The sequence below is a fragment of the Nicotiana tabacum genome, chromosome 5 (assembly GCF_000715075.1).
Source record: "Nicotiana tabacum cultivar K326 chromosome 5, ASM71507v2, whole genome shotgun sequence".
Taxonomy (NCBI): domain Eukaryota; kingdom Viridiplantae; phylum Streptophyta; class Magnoliopsida; order Solanales; family Solanaceae; genus Nicotiana; species Nicotiana tabacum.
In genome coordinates, this window is record NC_134084.1 from 21,994,307 (window position 1) to 22,016,858 (window position 22,552).

The 22,552-nt window shown below is 41.0% G+C and overlaps 1 long non-coding RNA gene across 1 annotated transcript; it reads left to right on the plus strand.

The window, feature by feature from the left end:
- The first annotated feature begins 2,667 nt into the window (after positions 1-2,667).
- On the plus strand, positions 2,668-7,164 carry LOC142181113 (uncharacterized). Its single transcript, XR_012709434.1, has 3 exons — positions 2,668-3,344; positions 4,810-4,947; positions 5,078-7,164. It is a non-coding gene; the product is annotated as an uncharacterized LOC142181113 (long non-coding RNA).
- Positions 7,165-22,552: the final 15,388 nt, after the last annotated feature.

Sequence of the window (22,552 nt, forward strand, 5' to 3'; positions counted from 1 at the left end):
TTCTCATATAGGGCAAAAATCACGTGCTTACAACACTTATTCCCTAAATAAGAGCTTAAATATTGGAAAGTTGACCGTAATTAGAACAGTGTGATGACGACCTCAGAATGGAAATCTGATGGTTATGTTAGCTCCGTTAGGTGATTTTGGGCTTAGGGGCATGTTCAGATTGTGTTTTGGAGGTCCGTAGCTAATTTAGGCATGAAATGCCGAAAGTTGAATTTTTGAAGTTTTCGGTTCGATAGTGAGATTTTGATATGAGGGTCGGAATGGAATTCCGGAAGTTGGAGTAGCTCCGTAGTGTTGAATGTGACGTGTGTGCAAAATATCAGGTCATTCGGACGATGTTTGATAGACTTTTTGATCGAAAACATATTTTTAGAGTTTTTGGAATTCTTAGGCTTGAGTCTGATGAAAAATAGGTGTTTTGATGTTGTTCTGAGCGTTCCGAAGGTTGGAACAAGTTTGAATGATGTTTTAGTATTGGTCGGCATGTTTGGTTGAGGTCCCGGAGGCCTCGGGATGAATTCGGAAGGTTGACGGAAAGATTTTGGGGTTAGAGTTGCAGCTTCAGTTGCTGGTTCTATCTTAACCGCACCTGCGATTTGGGTTCTGCAGGTGCAACGCCGAGAAGAAGCTCAGAGACCGCAGAAGCGAAATTGAGGGAGGTCAGCAGTTTCCGCAGATGCGGGAGAATTTCTGCAGAAGTGGTACCGCATCTGCGAGTTGGAGACCACAGATGCGGAAATTAGCCTTTAATGAAAAGTCACAGATACAACCTTGGATCCGCAGAAGCGGGACCGCAGATGCAGTCCCAGGGCGCAAATGCAGAAATCGCTGGGTAGAACATATAAATTCTTGCCTTAGCGAAATTTTGCCATTTTTTATCTTTTCAAAACGGGAAGAAGCTTGGGGAGCATTTTTCAAGAAGGATTTTCAGAGTAGTTCATTGGGGTAAGGTCTTTGGTTCCTAAACTCATTATTGGAGTGATTTTATCAATTTAAGCATGAAAAATTAAGGAAAATCAGCGGTAATTGGGGGGTTAGGGCTTGTCTAATTGGAGACTTTTGAGTGATGATTTGAGGGACAAATTGAGGTTCGATTTTGGTACTTTTGATATGACTGAACTCGTGATAGTGTGATTTTTTTGGAAATATAAATTTTACCCGATTCCGAGACGTGGGCCCGAGGGGCATTTTGGTCATTTTACCTAATTTCGCGTATTAGCTTAGAATTTAATTGTCGAATCAGTTACTTGAAGTGTTATTTACATTATAAAATTGTATTTAATAAATTTGGTCTATTTGGAGTCGAGTACTCGTGGCAAGAGCGTGGTTTCAGATTGATTTTGAGCCGATTCGAGGTAAGTGGCTTGTCTAACCTTGTGTGGGGGACCTTCTCCTTAGGATTTGTATATTTGGTAATTCAAATGCCTTATACGTGAGGTGACGAGTGCGTACTTGTGCTAATTGTTGGAAATCCGATTTTCTTAAGTAATTACTAGTATGTTTCCTTTTGTGCTTCTATTACTTGCACTATTAAGCTTGTTGTTAGCTTAGGAAAGTATGTCTAAGTGACTTACTTGCTTTAATTGCTCAACCTGCCTTACCTGAATTCTGTGCAGTATACTAGGCTAGAATCACTTGTTGCCTTAATATGTAGTTTTGCCATTTATATATATTTTCCTGTTGCTGATGTGTATTTATTTTGGGACTATAAATGTGTGATTCTGGTAGCTCCCCCTTGCCTGTTTATTTTGGGATTACGGATGTGGGATTCCGGTAGATCCTCCTGCACAGTTATATAGAATTACGGGAATGCACCCGGTAGATTCCCCCAGTACTGGGTATTTACATTTGGGACTATGGAACGAGATTCCGGTAGATCCCCTCGCACTATGAGTTGGATTACGGGACGGGATCTCGGGAGATCCATTGGACATGTACATATGGGACTACAGGATGGTATCTTGGGAGATCCTCGATTGTTATTATTGGTGCTGAGCTGTATTTCCTTTCTGTGTTTACCTTGTTTCTGTATAGTTGTTACTGTCCTGTACATCCTGTGTTTTTTTACTGCAGTACTTACTTATATTGTTTTGTTCTATACTGTTGATCTTTATATTTTATTTAACCTCAGTAGGGCCCTGACCTTCGTCGTCACTACCTGTAGACATGTAATTTTTTAACCTCTCCAAGATTTTACTCTTTTTAGCTGCTAGATATTTAGTTTAGGCCTAATATTGCCATTTTACCTAGTTTTAACTATTTTACTTTATTTTAAGTACAAAAATTGAAAATTACAAAAATAGTTCCATATTTCTCTACTTAATTCACGTATTAGATATTTTTAGAAGGATATGTTACTTTGAACCTATTTTTTATTCTAATATAATTCTTGAAAATACCAAAAATAGTTTCAACTTTAATTTTAATTTTATTCGAATGTTAATAGTTTATTAAAATCAATTAGTAAGAATAATTTTATATCTTTTATAAGTATTCATATTATTCTTAAAAACAAATTGAATTTTTAGCTTTCTTAGCCCAATTTTTGTAGGAAACTAGAGCCCAATTTTGAAGCCCAAATCTTGTTAGTCAATACCCATTTAGCATAATATACAAAAAAAAATAATAATAAAAACCTAGAGCAAGAGGGAAGGGTTCAGACGTTTGGACAAGAGTAGAGGCTTCTTCATCTTCAACCTTAGGAACCCTAAAAAACTTTGAGGAAAACAATTCACAAAAAAACAAACCAAGGACACCCATGGTTGCCTTCTTCTTCATCTTGACACCCAGCGCTGTTTGACAACCAAACACAGACCCGACCCTCCCCCGCTCTCCTTCTTCTTCAAGAAGCCATTTTCATGGCTGATTCTTAACTTAAAAGACACAACCATCAGCAGCCAAACACTGACCAGCCCATTCCAAAACCAGCGAGCCTCACTCCCTTCCCTTCATGACTTGAATTTCAGCCATCAAACCACCCTTCGACTCCTCCTCTCATCGAACCAGGCGAACTCGCCGGAAGCGGCGTGACACACACACACACGCACGAACTGTAGAGAGGACATGGAGCTAACAGCCGCAAACTACCCCGAAATACTCTAAAAACGCAGTGAAACAACACCTCAGAAACAGCTTTAAAACCTTTCAAGTACGAACAACAGTTCGGGCTTCTTCGCTGTCGAGATTCGAAGTTGTTCGAGGTTCCGATGGGTCTTGTTTGAGTTTCTGTTGCGATTTATTAGATCCGATTTCAGTAGGTGTAGTTCTGTTTTGCTGTTGGCTTCCCTTGTGTGTACTGCTCGGAGGAAATTTTTAATCGAAAAGCTTGACTAAAGGTACGATTCTTACTCTACTTCCTGAATGTTTATTGTGTGATTTTGCTTAATATCATGCTTAGTATTTGATATATTGCTTATTGCTCTGTTTTAATGACGTCTTGGTATTGGTTTGATCTCGTTTGTTCTTGTTGTTTAAGTTTAATATGTGTTTGAATGTGTAATGACTAAGATGAATTTATAATTACTGTTGTAATTCTTTATTAAGAGATACTGTAAGGCTTCAAGATTAATATTTTTGTGACGGAAAGTTAAATTAACTAGTTAATGATTGGTTGGTGGCTCAGATTGTGAAACAAGTATTATGCCATGGGAGCTAGGCTCAGATTAAAGAAAGTTGGATTTAATAATAAATGTCCATGGGATAGTTTATTTTCTTTTTATTTATTTATTTAATCTGGATTGCTAGCATCATGTTTAGGTTGACCATACTCGGGTAGGCAAGCCTTAGGATTTTGTTAGTTTCGAGGCGAGAGGTTGTTCCCTTAGTTAAATTTATCCGAGGAATACCCCGAAGGATTTGTATATATTTTATTTCAGGGGTCTGCCCCGAAGTGAATGTAATTGGAGGCCGTGGCGAACATCGTAGAAGACGTATCGTAGGATAATTTAGAACTTCAATATTTCTTCTTTTAATTTTTTGTCATTTAGGTGGGGACGACCTCGAGCCTCTTTTGATTGTTTATTTTCTTTTTGTGTGTTATTACCTCAATTCGAATATTTTAAAAGCCAACTAGATTGAGTATGCAACCGTGACCTTCACGGGACTTGGGAAGTGCCTAACACCTTCTCCCCGAGTCAAATGAACCTCCTTACCTGAATCTCTGAAGCAGACTTAGTTTGGAGTCCAAAGTGTTTTAAAAGGAAAAACATTTTTTAAATAACGGTGACCTGGCACACGAAAATCAATGTTAGGTGGCGACTCTTAGTTAATCCTTTTGAACACAAATTTTTGTCACTTTCTAATTGGAAACCCTTTTGAGCTTTACAAAATCCTTTTATTATTTTAAGAGGGTTAGTGAAGGCAAGGGGTGTGACACTACCCAACCGAGGTTAGACTTGGCACTTACTGAGTACCGTTGTGGTGTACTCATGCCCCTTTTGTGCATGTTTTTCATGTGCAGACCCATGTACTTTCACTCAGTCTTATCATCCTTGAGGCGAGTCGCTTCTGTAGAGACTTCGAGGTATATCTTCCGCGTATGTAGATCGAGGAGTCCCTTTCTATCTTTCTGTAATAGTATAGCCCTTCAGTACTTCCCTTTTGTTAGACATTTTTGGAGTTAGAGCTTTTTATGTATCTCTTAGCTTGTGATTCATGGGTTTTTGAGTTTTGGGAGAGACATACATTAGATTTGAGAGTTATATTTTGTATGCTGAGCGGCACTTTTAAATGCTATTTTGTTATACTATTTCTGTTATAAATTGTATTCTTCCGTAAATTGGTTTATCTTCCGCATTTTAGGCTTACCTAGTCGTAGAGACTAGGTGCCGTCATGATGGTTCACAAAGGGCGAATCGGGGTCGTGACAAGTTGGTATCAGAGCTCTAGATTCAGAGGAGTCATGGATCACAAGCCGATTTATTAGAGTCTCGCTAATCGGTACGGAGACGTCTGTACTTATCTATGAGAGGCTATATAACTATTATGAAAATTCCACTTCATTTGACTTCCTTGTCGTGCGATATTTTGACATCACAATTCTTAACTTCTGTCTTCTATTTTATCACAGATGGTAAGGACGTGTGCTACCCGAGATGATCAGGCACCCGCTCCCCCTACTGCAGCCGTCAAATGCTGGGGCTAGGGTAGAGGCCGAGGACGCGCACATGGTGCAGCCAGAGCACATGCGCGAGCTATCGCCGAGGTACCACCAGCAGTTCCAGCCGGAGTCCAGGGACCTGACACACCTACTGCTACTACTACTCCAACTCTTTAGGAGACTCTGGCATAGGTCATGAGTATGTACACAACTCTAGCTCAGGCAAGGTTGCTTCCCCTTGCTACAGCTACATCTCAGGCTGGGGGAGGAGCACATACTCCCACCTCCCGCACTCCTGAGTAGCGAGTTCATGTTGAGCAGGTCCCTGAGATTATTCCTGTACCGCCTGTAGTGCCAGTTCAACCCGAGGACAAGGCAGCGGTTTCCGAGGAGGAGCAACTGAGGCTTCAGAGGTTCAAGAAGTACAAGCCTCCTGTATTCAGCGGTCTAGCATCGGAGGATGCCCTGGGATTTCTAGATGAGAGTTATCGCATTCTCCGTACCATGGGTTTATCAGGATCGAGCGGGGTTTTCTTCACTACTTTCCAGCTTCGAGGAGCCGCCTATGAGTGGTGGCGCACCTATGAGTTAGATAGTCCGGATGAGGCTGCTTCACTGACTTGGACTCAGTTCTCAGATCTGTTCCTGAGAGAGTATATTCCTCAGTGCCTCAAGGACGCATGGCATGCAGAGTTTGAGCATTTGTGCCAGGGTACTATGACTGTCTCAGAGTATGCTGTCCGTTACACCAGTTTGTCTAGGCATGCACTAGCCTTGGTTTCTACTATTTGCGAGCGGGTTCACCGATTTATTGAGGGCCTTATTCCTAGCATCATGTCTAGCATGGCTCGTGAGTTGGAGATGTATATTTATTATCAGCAGGTGGTGAGCATTGCTAGGAGGATTGAGGGTATGCATGCTAGGGAGAGAGAGGAGAGGGAGGCCAAGAGGTCTCGAGAGTCGGTCCATTTCTCTGGTGCCCGTGCCCTAGCATCATGTTGTCATGGTAGGGGTTCTATGAGTCACCCTGTTCATTCAGCTCTTTCGGCAGCCAGTGGTATTCCATCTCCTCCTAGACCTCAGGAGCCTTATTATGCACCACCAGTATCTAGCGCGCTTCCTATGCAGGGTGCTTTTAGAGGTCAGTCCAGCAGACCCAGCCCGAGCTAGTCATAGACACCACGTCCTTCTGGAGCTTGTTTTGAGTGTGGTGACACATTCCTTATGGTGAGGGATTGCCCCAGACTTGGAAGGGGTGCACCTCCACAGACTTCTCAGCTCTAGCGTGCCCCGTAGAGTTCTCAGGCTATGGTTACAGCTCCAGTTGCTACCTCACCTGCTCAGCTAGCTAGAGGTGGAGGTCGGGGAGGTAGAGGTCGCCCTAGAGGGGGAGGCCAGGCTTGATACTATGCCCTTTCTGCCCGTACTGAGGTTGTTGCCTCTGATTCTGTCATCACATGTATTATACTAGTTTGTCATAGAGATGCATTGGTTCTATTCGATCAGGCTCCACTTATTCTTTTGTGTCTTGTTATTTTACTCCACATTTGGGTGTCTCAGGATTCTTTGAGTTTCCTTATTTATGTTTCTACTCTTGTGGGAGATTCTCTTGTTGTGGACTGCGTTTATCAGTGTTTGGTTGCTCTTAGTGATTTTGAGACCAGAGTCAATTTATTGTTGCTCAACATGGTAGATTTCGACACTATCTTGGGCATGGACTAGTTGTCGCCCCATTATGCTATTCTTGATTGTCATGGTAAGACCGTGATGGTGGCTATGCCAGGTGTACCGCGTATTGAGTGGAGGGGTACTTTAGATCATACTCCTAGTAGAGTATTTCTTTTCTTAGAGCTTAGTGTATGGTTGAGAAGAGGTGTGACACATATTTAACTTATATGAGAGAAGTCAATATTGATACCCCTTCAGTTGATTCAGTCCAGTAGTACGGGATTTTCCGATGTGTTTCCAGCTGATCTTCCAGGCATGTCGCCTAATAGAGATATTGATTTTGGCATTGATCTGTTGCCGGGCACTCAGCCCATTTCTGTTCCTCCGTATTGTATGGCTCCTCCTTAGTTGAAGGAATTGAAAAATCAGTAATAGAAATTGCTTGATAAGGGTTTTGTTTAGCCTAGTGTATCATCTTCGGGTGCTCCTATCTTGTTTTGTGGAGAAAAAAGGATGGTTCTATCCGTATGTGTATTGATTATTGCCAGTTGAACAAGGTTACAGTGAAGAACCATTATCCTTTGCCTCGTATTGATGATCTGTTTGACCAGCTTCAAGGTGCACGAGTGTTTTCTAAGATTAATTTGTGCTCTGGTTACCATCAGTTGAAGATTCGGGAGCCAGATATCCTGAAGACTACTTTTAGGACTCGGTATGGTCATTACGAGTTCCTTGTCATGTCATTTGGGCTGACCAATGCCCCAGCAGCCTTTATGCATTTGATGCACAGTGTGTTCCGGCCGTATCTTGACTTGTTCATCATTGTCTTTATTGATGATATTCTGGTATATTCTCGAAGTCAGGAAGATCATGAGCAACACCTGAGGATTGTACTTCAGACTTTGAGAGAGAAGAAGTTATATGCTAAGTTCTCTAAATGTGATTTTTGGTTAGATTCAGTGGCATTCTTAAGCCACGTGGTATCCAGTGAGGGTATTCAGGTGGATCCGAAGAAGATAGAGTCCGTGTAGAGTTGGCCCAGACCATCCTCAGCTATAGAGATCCGCAGTTTCCTTGGCTTGGCGGGCTACTACCGTCATTTTAAGGAGGGGTTTTCATCGATTGCAGCCCATATGATCAGGTTGACCCAGAAGGGTGCTCCGTTTCAGTGGACGAATGAGTGTGAGGTGAGCTTTTAAAAGCTCAAGACAACTTTGACTACAACCCCAATTTTGATACTACCTACAGGTTCGAGGTCTTATACGGTCTATTGTGATGCCTCGAGGGTTGGCCTCAGAGCAGTGTTGATGCAGGACGGTAGGTGATTGCCTATGTGTCCAAATAGTTGAAGATACATGAGAAGAACTACCCTATTCATGACCTTGAGTTAGCTACCATTGTTCACGCCCTGAAGATTTGGCTCCATTACTTATACGGTGTGCCTTGTGATATTTATACTAACCATCAGAGCTTACAACACGTATTCAAGCAAAAGGATCAAAATTTTCGCCAGATGAGGTGATTAGAGTTGATAAAGGACTATGATATTACTATTTTGTATCGCCCGAGCAAGGCTAATGTGGTGGCCGATGCTTTGAGTCGCCTGGCAGAGAGTTTGGGGAGTTTGGCTTATTTACCAACATCAGAGAGGCCTATGGCGATGGATGTTCAGGCCTTAGCTAGCTAGTTTGTGAGATTGGATCTTTTAGAGCCCAGTTGGGTTCTAGCTTGCGTAATTTCTTGGTCTCATTTATTTGATCGTATCAGGGAGCGACAGTATGATGACCCTCATTTGCTTGTCCTCAAGGACAAGGTTCAGCACGATGATGCCATATATGTGACTATTGGTGATGATGGGGTATTGAGGATGCAGGGTCAGATTTGTGTACCCAATGTTGATGGGCTTCGAGAGTTGATTCTGGAGGAGGCCCATAGCTCATGGTATTCCATTTATCCGGGTGCCGTGAAGATGTATCAGGATTTGAGGCAGTACCACTGGTGGAGGTGGATGAAGAAGGATATAGTTGGATTTGTAGTGTAGTGCCTCAATTGTCAGCAGGTGAAGTATGAGCACCAGAGACCGGGTGGGTTGCTTCAGCAGATAGAGATTCCGGAGTGGAAGTGGGAGCGGATCACCATGGACTTTGTAGTTGGGCTCCCACGGACTTTGAGAAAGTTTGATGCTATTTGGGTGATTGTGGATCGGCTGACCAAGTCCGCTCATTTCATTCCTATGTGTACTAGTTATTCTTCGAAGCGGTTGGCGGAGATTTATATCCGGGAGATTATTCGTCTGCATGGTATTCCGGTTTCCATCATTTCAGATAGAGGTACTCAATTCACATCACGGTTCTGGAGGGCCGTTCAGCATGAGTTGGGTACTCGGGTGGAGTTGAGTACATCATTTCACCCTTAGACGGACGGACAGTCTGAGCGCACTATTCAGATTCTTGAGGATATACTCTGTGCGTGTGTGGTTGAGTTTGGAGGCTCTTGGGATCAATTCTTTCCATTGGCGGAGTTTGCTTATAACAACAGCTATCAGTCCAGCATTCAGATGGCACCGTATGAGGCTTTATATGGAAGACGGTTTAGATCCCCGGTGGGTTGGTTTGAGCCAGATGAGGCTATATTGTTGGGCACAAACCTGGTTCAGGATGCTTTGGAGAAGGTTAAGGTGATTTAGGATAGACTCCGTACATCCCAGTCCAGACAGAAGAGTTACTCGGAGCAGAAGGTTCGTGATGTTTCCTATATGGTTGGAGAGAGGGTTCTGCTTTGGGTATCGCCTATGAAAGACATGAGATTTGGGAAGAAAGGGAACTTGAGTCCGAGGTTTATTGTCCCTTTTGAGATATTGAGGCATGTTGGGGAGGTTGCTTATGAGCTTGCCTTACCTCCCAGCTTGACCGGAGTTCATTCAGTATTCCATGTTTCGATGCTTCGAAGGTATCACGGTGATCCGTCACACGTGTTGGATTTTAGTTCAGTCCAGTTGGACAAGGATCTATCTTATATTGAGGAGCCAGTGGCAATATTGGATAGGTAGGTTAGAAAGCTGAGGTCAAAGAACATTGCATCAGTAAAGGTTCAGTGGCGGGGCCAGCCGGTCGAGGAGGTGACCTGGGAGACCGAGCAGGATATGCGCAGTTGTTACCCTCATCTTTTGACTACTCCAGGTATGTCTTTATGATCGTTCGAGGATGAACAAATGTTTAAGTGTATGGGGATGTGATGACCCGGTCGGTCATCTTAAGAATTAACGTCCCGATCCCCTATTAACTGCTTTCCCCCAGTTTATTTCTGCTATTTTGATTTGCCGGGACGTTCGGTTTTGAGTTTCGAGGAGTTTTGGGATACTTAGTCCCTAAATGAGAGCTTAAGTGTTGGAAAGTTGACCGTAGTCAGAATAGTATGAAGACGGCCTCAGAATGGAAATCTGATGGATCTGTTATCTCCGTTAGATGATTTTGGGCTTAGGGGCGTGTTCAAATTGTGTTTTGGAGGTCCGTAGCTAATTTAGGCTTGAAATGCCGAAAGTTGGATTTTTGAAGTTTCCGATCCGATAGTAAGATTTTGATCCGAAGGTCGGAATGGTTTCGGAAGTTGGAGTAGCTCTATAGTGTTGAATGTGACGTGTGTGCAAAATTTCAGGTCATTCGGACGAGGTTTGGTAGACTTTTTGATCAAAAGCGTATTTTTAGAGTTTTTGGAATTCTTAGGCTTGAATCTGATGAAAAATAGGTGTTTTGATGTTGTTTTGAGCATTCCGAAGGTTGGAACAAGTTTGAATGATGTTTTAGGATTGGTTGGCATGTTTGGTTGAGGTCCTAGAGGCCTCGGGATGAATTCGGATGGTTGACGGAAAGATTTTGGGGTTAGAGTTGTAGCTTTACCTGCTGGTTCTGTCATAATCGCACCTGCGGTTTGGGTTTCGCAGGTGTGGTTCTACAGATGCGGCTTAGAGGCTGCAGAAGCGAGATTGAGGGAGGTCAGCAGTTTCCACAGATGCGGGAGAATTTCCGCAGAAGCGGTACCGCATCTGCGAGTTGGAGACCGCAGATGCGAAACTTGGCCTTTAATGAAAAGTCGCAGATGCGACCTTGGCTCTGCAGAAGCGGGACTGCAGATGCGGTCCCAAGGCCGCAAATGCGGAAATCGCTAGGCAGAACATATAAATTCTTGCCTTCGCAAAATTTAGCCATTTTTTATTTTTTCAAAACAGGAAGAAGCTTGGGGAGCACCTTTCAAGAGGGATTTTCAGAGGACTTCATTAGGGTAAGGTCTTTGGTCCCTAAACTCGTTATTGGAGTGATTTTTATCAATTTAAGCATGAAAAATTAAGGAAAATCAGTGGTAATTGGGGGGTTTGTGCTTGTCTAATTGGAGACCTTTGACTGATGATTTAAGGGACAAATTGAGGTCCGATTTTGGTACTTTTGATATGATTGAACTCGTGAGAGTGTGAGGTTTCTGGAAATATAAATTTTACCCGATTCCGAGATGTGGGCCGAGGGGCATTTTGGTCATTTTACCTAATTTTGCGTATTAACTTAGAATTTAATTGTAGAATCAGTTACTTGAAGTGTTATTACATTATGAAATTGAATTGAATAGATTCGGGCCATTTTGAGTCGAGTACTCGTGGTAAGAGCGTGGTTCCAGATTGATTTTGAGTCGGTTCGAGGTAAGTGGCTTGTCTAACCTTGTGTGGGGGACCTTCCCCTTAGGATTGGTATATTTGGTAATTGAAATGCCTTGTACATGAGGTGACAAGTGCGTACTTGTGCTAATTGTTAAAAATCCGATTTTGTTAAGTAATTACTAGTATGTTTCCTTTCCTGCTTCTATTACTTGTACTATTAAGCTCGTTGTTAGCTTAGGAAAGCATGTCTAAGTGACTTACTTGCTTTAATTGCTCAACCTGCCTTACCTGAATTCTGTGCAGTATACTAGGCAAGAATCACTTGTTTCCTTAATATGTAGTTTTGCCATTTCTGTATATTTTCCTATTGGTGTTGTGTATTTATTTTGGGACTACGGATGTGGGATTCTGGTAGCTCCCCCTTGCATGTTTATTTTGGGACTACGGATGTGGGATTCCGGTAGATCCCCCTTCACAGTTATATGGAACTACGGGAATGCACCCGGTAGATTCCCCCAGTACTGGGTATTTACATTTGGGACTACGGAACGGAATTTCAGTAGATCCCCTCGCACTATGAGTTGGACTATGGGACGGGATCCCGGGAGATCCATTGGATATATATATGGGACTACAGGATAGTATCCTAAGAGATCTCCGATTGTTATTATTGGTGCTGAGCTATATTTCCTTTCCGTGTTTACCTTGTTTTTGTATAGTTGTTACTGTCTTGTACATCATGTATTATTTTATTGTTGTACTTATTTATACTGTTCTGTTCTATACTGTTGATCTTTATATTTTATTTAACCTCAGTAGGCCCTAACCTTCCTCGTCACTACCCAACCAAGGTTAGGCTTGGCACTTACTGAGTAACGATATGGTGTACTCATGCCCCTTCTGTGCATGTTTTTCATGTGCAGATCCAGGTACTTTCACTCAGTCTTATCATCCTTGAGGCGAGACGCTTCTGTAGAGACTTCGAGGTATATCTGTCGCGTCCGCAAACCGAGGAGTCCCTTTCTATCTTTCTGTAACAGTATAGCCCTTCAGTACTTCCCTTTTGCTAGACATTTCTAGAGTTAGAGCTTCTTATTTATCTCTTAGCTTGTGATTCATGGGTTTTCGGGTTTTGAGAGAGACATACATTAGATTTGAGAGTTATATTTTATATGCCGAGCGACACTTTTAAACGCTGTTTTATTATACTATTTATGTTTTAAATTGTATTCTTCCGCAAATTGGTTTATCTTCCGCGTTTTAGGATTACCTAGTAGAGACTAGGTGCCGTCACGATGGTTCACGGAGGGCGAATCGGGGTCATGACACCCTATTATATTGAGGTTTATATTTTATATATTTATTTCTTTTTATATTCATTCTTGTCATAACTTTGTGTTGTATAAACAGTTGATCTGCAGAAACTCATATTATTCTGTTTTAGTTATTTTTATATCTGTATATGGGTACACTTTTCTTGCAGTATTTCCATTATATGTTGTATTTTGTGTCCTATAGACCATTTTGCATTTGGATTTTGTATTACTCCATCTCTTTTATATCATCGTTCTTCTATTTCTGTTTCTAAAACTCCTGGGAGTTTATTAAATAATTTTTTACCTAAATCTTGATCAAAAGCATTTCCACTAATAGTACAATAATAAAAATAATCATTTAAATTTTTTTATATGAAACCAACTGCTTATACTTAATTGTTCTAATTTTATTAAAGCGTTCTTTTGTAATACTACTAATCCACTATTTGGATCTTCGCTTGTAATTAAATTATGTACTTTACTTGTAAAATCATAAGGATTTGGTCCCATTGCTATTAGGGTTTGAAAGTCTTGTGGAAATTCTGACTTATAGGCTTCCCATAATACTTTTGTTGATTCTCCTAAGAAAGTCTCCATATATTTATACATTGTTTCTGCGTCTGTTTCATGATAGGTTTATATATAGTCTGCCACTACTATTCCTTTCCAGAGGCCTATTATCGAGTTCCACATTTGTGGATCATGGGCTGCTATATTTAGTATTTTACTTTTACTTCCTCCTTCTTGTATCCTTATAGATTCCTCTATAAGCATCATTTTTCCTGATGGTTTTACATTTTTTGTTTCTATTTCTTGGCCTAGTCTATATACCCTTCTTCTAGGTACATTTTCCGTGCTAGTATCTACTATATTTTGATGAATTGTTCTCTAAAATGGATTGGGGCTAGAACTAGTCGATTACATTAATTCTTTTAGACTTATTAGAGATTCTGTTTCTGTTTCTTCTTAACTGTCTTGCATTTCTTTAAAAATTCGATCAAATTTGTCTAATTTTCTTTGTGAAATATTTTCTGCTCTATATCCCCAATTTCTATTCTTAATTCGCATTTCTTAAAATGTTCTTCTATTTTGCTTAAGGTTAATCTTCCAAGTTTACATCCTTTACATTGGAAAGTCCTACTTTTATTTTCTTTAACTAGTCTCCTTGATTTTTCTAATGCTATGTCTACTTCAAATTCATTTTGTATTATTTCAATATTCATATATTCAGTATTGTCATGACCCTAAACCCGGACCCGGTCATGATGGCACCTCTCGTGAAGACAAGGCCAGCCAACCCACTCCCAATTCGTTTAAGCAATTAAATAATATAAAGTAAAGCTTTAACAAAATATTAATCCCAAAATAAAGGTGAATACTACAATTTGTGGAATAGACATAGCCCGACATCGGAGTGTCACCATTCATGAGCATCTATCATAAAAACTACAAGTTTGAAAGAGTCTACACAACTATTACATAACTAAAATAGGAGAAATTAAGATAGAGGGAGAGGCACTGGGCTGCGAACGCCAAACATCTACCTAGTGAATCTCTGAAGTCTGTTAGAAGCTCTCAACCCTCGCAAGCAGGACTTGAAGTGCCTGAATCTGCACACGGGGTGCAGGGAGTAAAGTGAGTACTCCAACTCAGTGAGTAGTAATAATAAATAAAAACTGAGCGATAAGAAATCACGTAAAGGCACATCAACATGCTATAAAGAAGCAGTATAAGACTAGTAAAAGCAATGAAACAGTGAAAACATGTAAAAAAAACACTTGGTTCAGAAGAATCTTCTTTAAAACACCTTTGTTTACAGTTAAACAGTTAATTGAAAAAGCAGCTAGAACAGATAAACACATGAAAATACGCACCTCGGGCAATATCATGGAACAACACCAGCCCCTCGGGCTATATCTTACGTCACAATGGGTACCCGTGCTCACTGGGGGTGTACAGACTCCGGGAGGGTCCCCTTACGACCCAAGGGCAATATCAAGCCATCTCGTGGCATAATCAGTAGGCTCTCGGCCTCATATCAATAAGCCACCTCGTGACGTACAGTCTCAGGCTCTCGGCCTTATAATCATGAATCAGCTCAATAATCTCACAACACAGGCCCTCGTCCTTACTCAGTCAGAATCTGATAAGCCACTCGGGCATAATAAAACATGATGCTCAGCCCAAAATATCATTTTAAGTGTTAAAATAGAATAAACATGGTTGAGTTATGAAAACAGTAGAATATAGCATGACTGAGTACAAGTATAAAGTTAAAACAGTGAGGTATATCAGTAAAATCCTCTAAGGGTTCAAATAGTTGGCACGAGGCCCTATGATATTCAGCCCCAAAACATGATGATAGCAAATAGTTTTCAATCAAATACGCGGTAAAATAATCATTCGGGATGGACTAAGTTACAATCCCCAACGGTTCATGACCCCACGCTCGCCATCTAGCATGTGCGTCACTTCAATATAGCACAACGATGTGCAATCCGGGGTTTCATACCCTCAGGACAACATTTACGATCATTACTCACCTCTATCTGGTCCAATCTCTAGCCCTCGATGCCTTTGCCTCTCGAATTGGCCTTCAAATGCTCCAAATCTAACCAAAATCAGTGCAAAACCATCAAAATATGCTAAGAAAACAAAGCCCACTCGAAAGAAATCAAATTGCAACACAAATCCCAAAATTGGCCAAACCCGACCCCCGGGCCCACATCTCGAAATTCTATAAAATTTACATCAATACTTATCTCCTGTCATGACCCCAAACCAGCCCGGTCGTGATGGTGCCTCTCGTGAAGACAAGGCCAGTCGACAGAACACTCACCTTAACCCTTTAAGCATTAAGAGTCATTTTTAAGTCTTTAAATTAAACAATGTTTCATAATAAAATCCTGGAATAACAATGCGAAATAAAATACCAGCCTGACATCGGAGTGTCACTAGTCATGAACAACTATCAAGGTCTGAATACAACAAAAGTCTAAAAATGTACTAAATACAGTAACAACAATGAGGGGAAGGAAGCAGTGCTGTGAACGTCATGCAGCCACCTTGCTAACTCCGATGACTCCGCGGCTAAGCTATCAACACCCGCTACCGGGTTCCGATATACCTGAATCTGCACACGAGGTGCAGAGAGTAATGTGAGTACTCCAACCCAGTAAGTAATAAGAGTAAATAAAGGCTGAGCAGTAGAAAACAATGAATCCACATTCACGTTAGGCTCAATAAACACAATAGGCTTTCAAATCATAATACAAGTCAATCTTCCCTTTTAAAATCCAGCTTTTAGTAAAAAATCATTTTGAAATACTTTCCAGCAGTTTCGGTAGGGGTTCAATACCATTTAAGATAATAATAGAGATTAAAGCCATAATCGGCCCCTCGGGCAAAACATAGTTTGTAAAACAGCCCTTCGGGCAAAACAGTAATCATAAACACTTTATAACTTAAAAATCTTAGTGGAAATAACCAATGCCAAATCAGTGATTAATTTCTGAACATCTCATAAACCCCAGTTTAAATAAAAGTTGTTTTAAAACATTTGTTCAACTTTACGACAGAGGCTCAATATAAAGATGAGTGAAAACAGTCGATAAATCAACATATTCAATAGAAATTCACTTTAAAGAGGAGTGAAATCAATAAGTCCATAAACAGGCCTCTCAGGCAAAAACCTCACTCATATGCATGTATATATTTATCGCCCCTCGGGCTAGCCTCTCTGTCACTCGTGATTCAACTCTTACCAATCAGTACTCGCACTCAGCATTCACGCTCAATTGGTACCATATAGTAACCGCTGCAGCATGCAGCCTGATCCGTATATCTCTCACAATAACTAAAATCAAAGTAACCGCTGCGGCGTGCAGCCCGATCCATGCATCGCTGTGGCGCACAGCCCGATCCATATAAATAGTCGACTGCACTCACTGGGGGTGTGAAGACTCCGGAGGGGCTCCTACAGCCCAAGCGCTATATTGTTGCGGCACGCAGCCCGATCCATATAAGTATCGCTGCGGCGTGCAGCCCGATCCATAGATATATAATCCTCACAACTAGGCCCTCGGCCTCTCTCAGTCATTAACCTCACCATCATACTCTCAGTCTATCTCAGTCATCAATCTCACAATCAGACCCTCGGTCTATCTCAGTAAAACAGGGAACTCAGCCCAAAACAATTTCCACATTTTAAGAATATAGTGATAAAGCCAGATTTGAGCAGTAAACAGGTAAAACATGACTGAGAATATACATTCAAATAAATAGAGTGAGGAAAGATAGTAAAAATGCCCCTAAGGGTCTCAACAAGTCGGCACAAGGCCCCAAACATGGCATACAACCCAAAAATATAATAATGTCAAATAATTAACTATCAAATCGCATTAAAATATTCGTTTGGGATGGACTAGGTCACAATCTCCGGCGGTGGTCTACCCCACGCTCGTCATCCAGCGTGCAAGTCACCTCAAAGTAACACAACGACTTATAATCCTGGGTTTCAAACCCTCAAGACAGTATTTACAATCATTACTTACCTTGACCCGGTCCAAAATCTAGCCCGCGATGCCTCGCCCGCACGAATCGACCTCCGAATGCTCCAAATCTAGCCACAATCTGTACACAATCATTAAAATATGCTAAGGGAGCGAAGCCCACTTGAAAATATCCAATTTAACATCAAAATCCCGAAATTGCTCAAACCCGAGCCCCGGGCCCACTTCTCGAAACTCAGAAATTTTTACATCAACGGGTTCCTTATCCTTCCACGAGTTTAACCATATGAATTTTACCAAAATCCGACAACAATTCGGCCTCCAAATCTAGAATTTTTGTTTTTGAAAAGCTTAAAAAAATTCTCCAATTTCTTCCATTTTATCACTAATTCTTGATGAAAATAACCATGGAATCATTAAATATAATCACTTTTGGATATAGAACACTTACCCAATCCATATGGTGAAAATCGCTTCAATCCGAGCTCCACAGCTCCAAAAATGAGAAAACTCTCGGACTGCCCGAATCATACACTGTCAAGAAATTTTCGCGGTTACTGTTCACGCATTTTACTGTTCACGGATAATGTTAATGTTTACTGTACACGGATACTGTTCACGCAGGTGCGGTTACTGTTCATACGTGCGAAAAATGCAGAAACTGCCCAGAAAATTGTACCAGCTTTTCTTTTCACTAAAAAGGCTCTAACTCCATCATACGAACTCGGAATTCGATGATTCTTGTTCCTATGAGTCACAAATAATAATACGAACATAGCCCTTCAGTTGAAACTTAATTCGGAGCTCATTTGCTCAGTTCAATACCCATTTCGCTCGTTAAACAATTAACTCATGTTTCGTGTCAAAACTCAATCGCGACTTGATAAAATTAGACCAAACTTTCCAGATCAGTCCTATAATTCATTATCAAAATTCCGGAAGTCTCAAAATCAAATTTCGATCTCTAGAACTAAAAGTGGACCTTTGGATCATTACATGCTTATAATCAAAACGCCAAAATCTTCCAAAAACTCTTCCAAAACATATCCGAGCCTCATGGGACCCCGACCAAACATGCCAACACACCCCATAACATAATTCAAGCTTGTTCCAACCTTCGTAACGCTCAAAACAAACATCAAATCACCCTCGGATTCAAGCCTAAGAATTCCAAAACTTCCGAAATGCGAATTCGATCAAAAAGTCGACCAAACGACGTCCAAATGACCTGAAATTTTGCACACACATCACAAATGATATAAAGAAGCTACAGCAACTCTCGGAATTCCATTCCGACTCTCGGATCAAAATCTCACCTATCAACCGGAATTCGCCAAAATATTAACTTTGCCAATTCAAGCCAAATCCTTCCACGGACTTCCAAAATGCATTCCGATCGCGCCCCTAAGTCATAAATCACCCAACGAAGCTATCCAAATCATAAAATTTCCGACCCAAGCTCATATACAAATAAGTCAACTCTTAGTCAAACCTTTCAAATTCAAAGCTTTCAACTGAGACTGTTCCTTTAAATTCATTCTGATTTTTCCTGAAAACCAAAACCAGCGATCTACATCAGTCATAATACGTTACACGGGGCAAGTCATGCCCAAGAACTAGCGATCAAAGTGCAAAAGTTCAAACCGATCGGTCGGGTCGTTACATCTCCCCACGAGTTCATTCATATCAAAAGTATCAAAATCCAACCACAAACGACCCCTCAAATCCCAAATTCTAGGTCTCCAATTACAAGCCCTAGTTCTTCAATATTAGGCTTAAATTCCATGATTAATTAGGTAGAATTCACATTAGGATCGAGTATTAAGTCAATAAATCTTACCTTCAAGTGCTCCCCCTTGAATCCCTCTTCAATCCTCTTCAAAAGCTCAAAAATCGCTCAAAATGGTGGAAGTTAGCCCCAAAATCGCGGACAAATGGCTATTAAAACATTCTGCCCAGGCATCCAATCCTTCTTCACGAATGCAGTCAACGTCTCGCGTTCGAGAAGCACAAACTGACTTTGACCAAATTTTCTTCATCGCAATGACGACTTCAAGCTCGCAAACGCGAAGACCTAGCTCCCTTACTCACCGCGGACACGACTCCCCTTCTGCGAACGCGAAGAACAAATCCACCAGAACCCAGCTGCTCAACTTTCCTCTACGCAAACGCGTCTGATACCTCGCGAACTCGATGCACAAGACCCCAGTCCTTCGAGAACGCGGAACCTTCCTCGCGAACGCGAAGGCTAAATCTTTAGCCTCACCTGCTAACCCTTCGCGAACGCGAAAGTCAATTTTCTGCAATACTTCAGCAGATTTTCTTCAATTCTCAACATCTAGAAATGATCCGTTTGACCACCCAAAACTCACCCGAGGCCCCCGGGACCTCAACCAAACATGCCAACATACCCCATAACATCATTAAAACTTGTTACAATCTTCGGAATGCTTAAAACAATATCAAAACACCAAATTTGCATCGGATTCAAGCCTAAGAATTCCAAAATCTTCTAAATTACGCTTTTGATAAAAAAAAAGTCTATCAAACTACGTTCGAATGACCTGAAATTTTGCACACACATCCCAAATGACGCAATGGAACTGCTGCAACTCCCAAAATTCAATTCCGACCCCTATATCAAAATCTCACCTATCAACCGGAAAATACCAAAAATCCAATTTTGCCAATTCCAACCTAAATCTACTCCGGACCTCCAAAACACATTCCGATCATGCTCCTAAGTCCCAAATCACCTTCCGAAGCTATCCGAACCATCAGAACTCACATCCGAGCCCTCTAACACATAAGTCAACATTCAACTGACTTTTCCAACTTAAGCTTCCTCAAAAGAGACTAAGTGTCTCAAACCTTACCACAACCCTTCCGAACCCGAGCCAACAAACCATATCACATATAGAACCGATAAAAAAGTAATAAGAAGTAGAAATGGGGGGAAACTGAGCGGTAACTCATGAGACGACTAACCGGGTCGTCACATCCTCCCTCTCTTAAACAAACGTTTGTTCTCAAACGAGTCAAGAAACATACGTGAAGCCTCAAACATGTGAGGGTATCTGCGCCACATCTCCCACTCGGTCTCCCAGGTAGCCTCATCCATGGGCCGACCTCTCCACTGCACTTTCACTGAAGCTATATCCTTTGATCTCAACTTTCGAACCTGACGCTCCAAAATAGTTGTTGGCTCCACATCATAAGTCAAATCAACATCTAAATGCACCATGCTAAAATCCAGAACATGAGACGGATCCCCAATGTACTTCTAGAGCATAGAAACATGAAATACCGAATGCACACTCGTTAAGCTGGGTGGCAAAGCAAGATTATTAGCCACCTCCCAATCCTCCGAAGCACCTTGTGAGCACGTGATTTTTTCCCTAAATATGATTATTCCCAAAATCCCAAACAAATAATTTTTCTTTATTAATACAATTATTGTGCATTTTGGTGTCATTTTTTGACAATTGTTGCATTTTATTTGCGCATGTTAATTTATATAAAATACAAAAATATGTATTTTGCATTTAGGTTTTAGCATCAATTAAGAGTTAATCTGTTTAGAACAAAACATGAAATCACAAAAAATAGTTCACTTTTGCATTTTAATGATTTTTATTATGAATTTGTCATGAAATAGTTTTTTTAAACAATTTTAGGCATTAATTAGTTTTAGTTTTGAAATATATTAGGACTTTATTTTAATTGTTGCAATTCTATAAAATCAGAAAAAATATTACAAAATTACAAAGTGGAAAACAAAATAGATAAAATGAAATAAAAAAGAAAACTGAAATGAAAAGTAAAGGGCTGGCCAATTTTGGGCCACTCTCGTGCAAAACCCCAGCCCAAACGGATCCCATCCCAATCACGCCCAAGCAGCCCAGAATCCTCCGGTCCAAGGTGTTAGATTCAAAACGACGTCGTTTGGCGTCGATTAATCCAAGCCGTCGAGGTCCCATGATCTAACGGCCAGGAAGCCTCACACCTTAATATATATATGTCTGAAACATTACCCCCCACCCCGGTCTCTCACCTTCCTCACCCTACCTCTCATCTTCATGAACCATAATCCGCGCCACCCCCTAAATCCCTCGCCGGCGGTGAACATCACTTACACAGTTCAAACCCAAATTAACACCATAGATCCCCCATGAATCCCTCTTCCCATTCCCACTATTGGTTTCTCTTGAATATGGCCGGAGTTCCTCGAATCTCCGTTTGAAGTTTCCGGCCAGGTCGCAAGTTTATCCAAACCAGCCCAAAATCATACCACACAATCCCCAGACTTCCCTCAACCCAAATCCATGACCATCTTCCTTCAAATCTCTGAGAAGTGGCTCGAATTTCAGATCTAAAATTTCTGGTCAAAACCCTAAACCAAAATCTTTATGATTTCGAACCGTAATATCCTTAACCATGTGTTCTCTTGTAAGAACACATGGTTAGGGATGTTGCGTGTCAAAAATCTCGAGAGATTCGAAAGGCAGTGCCTAGTCGGAGATTTAGCTCTGTGGGTAAGTTATCTTTAACTCTCTGAGTCATTTTTAATAGTCTCATACTCCCTTATTTGGTTAGTTGGATTGTTTGTTTATCGATCATATTTTAATGTCGTTCATAGATAATAATAGTTGTTAGTTTAATTAGCTAGTATTAACGTTAGTTCATGCTGATACACTGTTTTGATTGCCCTGTTTGTCTCTTTCTGGTTGTTTAATGATTCTGAGTTTAGATATTAGTTTAATGTTGACGATTACTCTCGTTTGATTAATGGATTGTTAGAATCTGCAGTAGGATAAGTTGTATTTTGATTCAATTTTGATATTCTACCTTAGAGTTGGACCTGGTTGGTTGTAGCTGAGCAAAATCTTTTGTTTTAGTTAACTTTAGTTAGATTTTAGCTGGGGTTAAAAGGATTGGGATCAGTTAACCTTAGTCTGTAAATTCCAGACTAGTAGAAGGGCATTTTAGGGATAGAAAAGGGTAGTTTCCTTAGGAATAGTAATTTCAAAGTAAGGGCAAGGGTAGTATAGGTATTTGGTGGGTAGAAGAGCATCCTAGGGCCTTCTAGAATGGTACTTTAGTGCAAATGTTGGCATATTAGAGGGACTTGCTTGTTTGGCAAGTCACAAATAAAGGGATCAAACTGAAAATAAGGGAGGGGCTAAAAGAGAAATCTAAAATCTGATTCCCCTTCTTGTGTCACCTATAAAAGGGCATGAAGTGCCTTGAGGAAGGGATTCAATTTTCAGCCCAAAAATCCCCACCAAAAGCTCTCCTCCCTGCT